The sequence below is a fragment of the Stegostoma tigrinum genome, chromosome 39 (genome assembly GCF_030684315.1).
Source record: "Stegostoma tigrinum isolate sSteTig4 chromosome 39, sSteTig4.hap1, whole genome shotgun sequence".
Taxonomy (NCBI): domain Eukaryota; kingdom Metazoa; phylum Chordata; class Chondrichthyes; order Orectolobiformes; family Stegostomatidae; genus Stegostoma; species Stegostoma tigrinum.
This window is the reverse complement of record NC_081392.1, coordinates 12,879,461-12,885,460: the sequence shown is the minus strand read 5'-3', so window position 1 is coordinate 12,885,460 and position 6,000 is coordinate 12,879,461.

Genomic DNA, 6,000 nt, shown 5'->3' with positions numbered 1-6,000 from the left:
TAAGGCATAGGCCCTACCGAACTGCAGCATTTATCTAAATTAAACTCCACCTGCCACTCCTCAGCTCATTGGCCCATCTGATCAAGGCCATGTGTAGACTGAGGTAATCTTCTTTGCTGTCCACTACACCATCAATGTTGGTGCCATCAGCAAACTTACTAACCATACCTCCTACGTTCACATCCAAATTATTCATGTAAATGACAAAAAACAGTGGACCCAGCAACGATGTGAGTGATAATGGGAACTGCAGATGCTGGAGAATCCAAGATAATAAAATGTGAGGCTGGATGAACACAGCAGGCCCAGCAGCATCTCAGGAGCACAAAGCTCTCTCTGATGAAGGGTCTAGGCCTGAAACATCAGCTTTTGTGCTCCCGAGATGCTGCTGGGCCTGCTGTGTTCATCCAGCCTCACATTTTATTATCTTGGACCCAGCACCGATCCTTGCAGCGCGCCGCTGGTCACAGGCCTCCAGTCTGAAAAGCAACCCACCCTCTGTCTTTTACCTTCAAGCCAGTTCTGTATCCACATGGCTAGTACTCCCTGTATTCCATGTGATCTAACCTTGCTAAGGATTAAACCAAAGTCTCATGTCTCTGCTAGTCATCCTAACCTAGTCAAAAACATTAACATCCTTAAAACATTAACTCTGTTTCTCTCTCTCCTCAGACACTGTCAGATCTTTTGGGTTTTTCCAGCAATTTCTATTTGTGTTCCTTCTGTTTCTACATTGAGGGGTGGCATGGTGGCTCAGTGGTTAGCCATACTGTCTTCCAGCGCCAGGGAACCAAGTTTGATTCCAATCCGTGTGGCGTTTGCATGCGCTCCTGGTGTCTGCGTGAGTTTCCACCGGGTGCTTCGGTTTCCTCCCACAGTCCAAAGGTTTGGGGTGGATTGGCCGTCCTAAATGGCTCGTAGTGTCCAGGGATGTCCAGGCTGGGTGGGTTAGCCATGGGAAATGTAGGGTTACAGGTATAGGGTAGGGGCGTGCATCTGGGTGAGATGCTCTAGAGAGAACAGAGTTGATGGGCCAAATGGCCTCTATCTGCACTGTAATGGCTTTTTGATGGAAGTAACACAATGGAGTGACACGGTGGCTCAGTGGGTAGCACTGCTGCCTCACAGCACCAGGGACCCGGGTTCAATCCCACCCTCGGGCAACTGTCTGTGTGGAGTTTGCACATTCTCCCCGTGTTTGTGTGGGTTTCCTCTGGGTTTGCTCCGGTTTCCTCCCACAGTCCAAAGATGTGCAGGTTAGGGTGGATTGGCCATGCTAAATTGCCCTGTAGTGTCCAGGGATGTGTAGATGAGGTGGGTTATAGGGGTATGAGGTCTGGGTGGGATGCTCTGAGGGTCGGTGTGGACTTGTTGGGCTGAAAGGCCTGTTTCCACACTGTAGGGCTCTATGAAAAATTGTTGCTGTAAGCTGCTAAAGTTGCCTGTTAGACAAGCATTTCCTTGTAACCGGAGCTCAAATTCCTGGCCTGAAAGTCAACTTGCAATCACGCTATCATTTTCTTGCAAATTATACTAAGTGTGACAGAATAGGTATTCAGAATAGGGTGACTCAGAGAAAAGAAATTTAAAATGTTTCACCACTTCTCAACCATATGCGAGTCAATGATGTGACCACGGAGTTCTCCACTGATTGGCTGTATTCCTGGACGTATGATCACCTCTCTACACCTATGTGGGCTGCCTCACATAGTTGAACAGCCTTCATTCCCCCTGCGCAACTTCTCCCCCTGTTCCCCCCCTGCCAAGGTCCAACATAATCATCAGGAATAAATAGAAGTATTGATGAAAATACCCTTTTTCTCTTAATAGAGACAACAAAAGCATTATTCTGAGAATGCTGAAGATCTGAAAGTTAAAAAAACACTCATAAATTGCTAAAGAAACTTGTAGCGTTGGTGGAGACAGAAACTGAGTTAATGTCTTGAGACAAGTCCGCTGGGTAGGCGCTGGGACCAATTTCCCTGCAGCATTGGAGGTTGAGGGGTGACCTTGTAGAGGTTTATAAAATCATGAAGGGTATGGATAGGGTGAACAGCCAAGATCTTTTCCCCAGGGTAGGGGAGTCCAAAACTAGAGGGGCATAGGTTTAAGGTGAAAGGGGAAAGGTTTGAAAGGGACCTGAGGGGCAACTATTTCACACAGAGGGTGGTGTGTGTATGGAACGAGCTGCCAGAGGAAGTGGTGGAGGCTGGTACAGTTACAACATTTAAAAGGCATCTGGATGGGGACATGGATAGGGAGGGTTTAGAGGGATATGGGCCAAATGCTGGCAAATGGGACTGGATTAATTTTGGTTATCTGGTCAGCAAGGAAGAGTTGGACTGAAGGGTCTGTTTCCTATGACCCTATGACCCTTCTTCAAAAATTGGATGATACGATGTTGGGGAAAAGATAAGCCATTCAGCCCATCGAATCTGCTCTTTGATTCAGTGGTTGATCTGATAATCCTCAACTCCACTTTTCTGCCTTATCTCACACCCCTTGATTCCCTTCCTGATTAAACCCTCCTGTGTCCCAAAGAAGCATCACACCAGACCTGAAACATTAACTGTTTCTCTCTCCACAGATGCTGCCAGACCTGCTGAGTTTCCCCAGCGCTTCCATATTGTGTTCCATTCTAGCTCTCTTCCGGCTCTCGTCTTGCTACAGTTTCTGCCAGACTAGCAGTGCATTAATCCGGGGCAGTCCTCGTTGGCTAAGAATGCAAGAAGCTGGGTCCTCACCTATGTTAAATTCGAAATGCGAGCCCAAAATTTCATCTGTTGTCTCTGTATCCACTTTTCAGGATACTGAGTGGCTTCTTCCTAAGTGACAAAGCTCAACACAGGCTCCCCACCTGTCTCTGTTATTCAATTCTTTCCCTCTTGAAATTAATAATGGTGCTTGGTTTGATGTTTAAGGTTTCCAAGAATTTGGTTTTGTTTGATTTCATTTTATTATTGCCACTTTTACAATGAAAAGTTTGGTTTATGAGGAACGGCTGACAGGGGGGTAAAGCCTGTTTCTGCTGAAACAAGAACAAAATTGCTGGAAAAGCTCAGCAGGCCTTGCAGCATCTGTGGAGGAGAAAACAGAGTTAAAGTTTCGGGTCCGGTGACCCTTCCTCAGAACTGATGGTGGCTGGGAAAACGTCAGTTTATTTGCAGAGAATAGGGAGGTGGGTGCGGTAGGGAGTAAACGGTCGGATAGAGCCCAAAGACAGAGAAAGACAGTTGGACAGACAAAGGAGTTGCTAACGATCAGGCCGGGAGGGTGAATAGTCGCTAATGTCTCTTTCACAGATCCTGCCAGACCTGCAGAGCTTTTCTTTTCTTTTTTTCCAGAAACTTTGTTTTTGTTCCTCTTTCACAGCATCTGTGGTTCTTTTGGTTTTTGTTTCCATTTCTGCTGGAGTTTAGAATAAGTAACTTAATTGAAACATATAAGTGTAAGAGTCTGAGATAATGGGAACTGCAGACGCTGGAGAATCCAAGATAACAAAGTGTGGGGCTGGATGAACACAGCAGGTCCAGCAGCATCTCAGGAGCACAAAAGCTGACGTTTCGGGCCTAGACCTACTTCAGAAACTTAAAAGGACGCTGCCAGAGTTGGAGGGTTTGAGCTACCAGGAGAGGCTGCATCGGCTGGGGCTATTTTCCCTGGAGCATCAGGTGACATGTTAGAGGTTTATAAAATCATAAGGGACATGGATAGTTGAATAGCAAAGGATCTTTTCTCCATGGTTGAGAAGTCCAAAACTAGAGGGCATTGGTTTTCGGTGAGAGGGGCAAGATTTAAAAGGGTCCTGAGGGGCAACATTTTCACACAGAGGATGGTGCGTGTATGGAATGAGCTGCCAGAGGAAGTGGTGGCGGCTGGTACAGTTACAGCATTTAAAAGGCATCTGGATGGATACATGAATAGGAAGGGTTTAGACGGATATGGGCCAATGGGCCTAGATGAATTTAGGATATCTGGTTGGCAGGGGAACGAATTGGGCTGAAGGGTCTACTTCCATGCTGTACAGCTCTCTCACTCTATAACCTTCTCCAGGGCGATGAGAGTTGGGCAATGAATGCTAGCCACACCCCATGAGTAAGTAAAAACATAATGTGACCTCCCCATTGTTCCTATGAAAATGCACAACCTCAACATTCAGCTCTTATCTGGTGGTTTGTAACATTCAACAACACAAGTCCTGAGAATGTTCTCCCTGTTGTACTCAGATAGTCTGTTACCATGGTTCCCCGTACCTTTCCAGTACTTTGCAATCACCAAACACTGAGGGATAGATTTGAATGAAACAGGGAGACGCTGAGATCGTGTCAGCATCTCCCATCTTTCTCCACTCCACCCTTCTCAGTCACCCTATTACCTGGTTGGTAGATTCCTGTTGTGGGCTCAGGGGCTCGGCAAATTGGCCTGTCTTGCAACAATGTCTTCTATGGGGAGCTTTCCAAATGGAAATAGGAATTTATGAGCTGCTCCTCCATTCTAGATCATGTCCGGCTCAATGCCATTTTTCTCGCCATTCCCATATCCTGAGAAAGTGGGAACAAGGTCTCAGTTGGATTTTTGTATTGATTGGTAGAGCAGGCTGAAAGGGCTGAATGGTCTAATCCTATGTTTCTATCCATTGGGGTTATCATTAGCCAGAAATCAATTGAGTTCTAAGGTTATAAGAGTTTGGGTTATAAGGAGAGGCTGGATGGTCTGGGACTTTTATCACTGGAGCATCGGAGGCTTAGGGGTGACCTTATAGAAGTTTATAAAATCATGAGGGGCATGGATAGGCGAATGGCTGGTCTCTTTTCCCCAAGGTGGGAGATTTCAAGAGTAGGGGGCATATTTTTAAGGTGAGTAGAGAAAGATTTATAAAAGACATGAGGAGCAAATTTTTTACACAGAGGGTGTGTGTGAAGTCACCTTCCAGAGGAAGTGGTGGATGCCGACACAGTTACAATGTTAAATACCAGGCAGGAAAACACAGCAGCGCTTCATCGGAGGCCGCACTGATGACGTTACCCAGCGGGGTAAAGAAATGTCTGCTGAAAAAGAAACCACCTCAGCGAGCCAACCAACCACAACATGCGCAACCTGGGCTACAAATCTAATCAAGAACCTCAATTTTTAAAAGATGTTTGTGTAAGTATGTGAGCAGGAAAGGTTTGGAGGGATATGGGTCAGGAACAGGCAGGTGGGACTAGTTTAGTTTGGGAACACGGTCAGCATGGACTGGTTGGACTGAAGGGTCTGTTTCTGTATGATTCGGCTTAGACATGCTCAATGATTGATTGCCATAACCCTTGGGGAAGAGAATTCCAAGGAATCTAACTGAAATAAAGACCTCCTCTTTTCAGTGGACTTTGCCCTTATTCTGAGACCGTTGCCCCCTTGTTTCAGAAGCATCTTCCCTCTCTCTGCATGAAGCCTGTCTATCCATTTATTAATTTTATAGTAAAACCACCATCATTCCAAAGGACCATAGTGAGAGAGAGTTTCATTTGCGGGTTACCACACCATGGGTAAGGGGAAAGGTTAAGGTAGGACCTTCATGTTGACCTTGACTGGTGTGAGAATTGAACCCACGGATGGGTGTGACTCTTCATCACAAACTTGCCATCCAACCAACTGAGCTAACTGACGATCTCCTCTTTAAATTTGCTCAATGTCCCATCAGACACCACACATGGCCCTTTGAGTAAAATCATTTCTCCTTCCGTCTGTTTTAAATCTGCTAGCTGTTATCCTAAACCATGCCCTCTCATTCCAGATCGTCCCACATGCGGAAATATCCGTAAGATCACGTTCCATTCTTCTGAACTGCAGCGTGCACCTGTACCACCTCTCCTCGTGAGAGAAGAAAAGGGATATGAGTTCTAGCTAACTGGGTCCAAAATCAAGTCTTGTCAATAGCTAGCACAGGTATGAAGAGCCAAATGGCCACCTTCTGTGCTGTATGTTCATGGGATGCACAGATTGTCCCTTGGAATCCCTCAA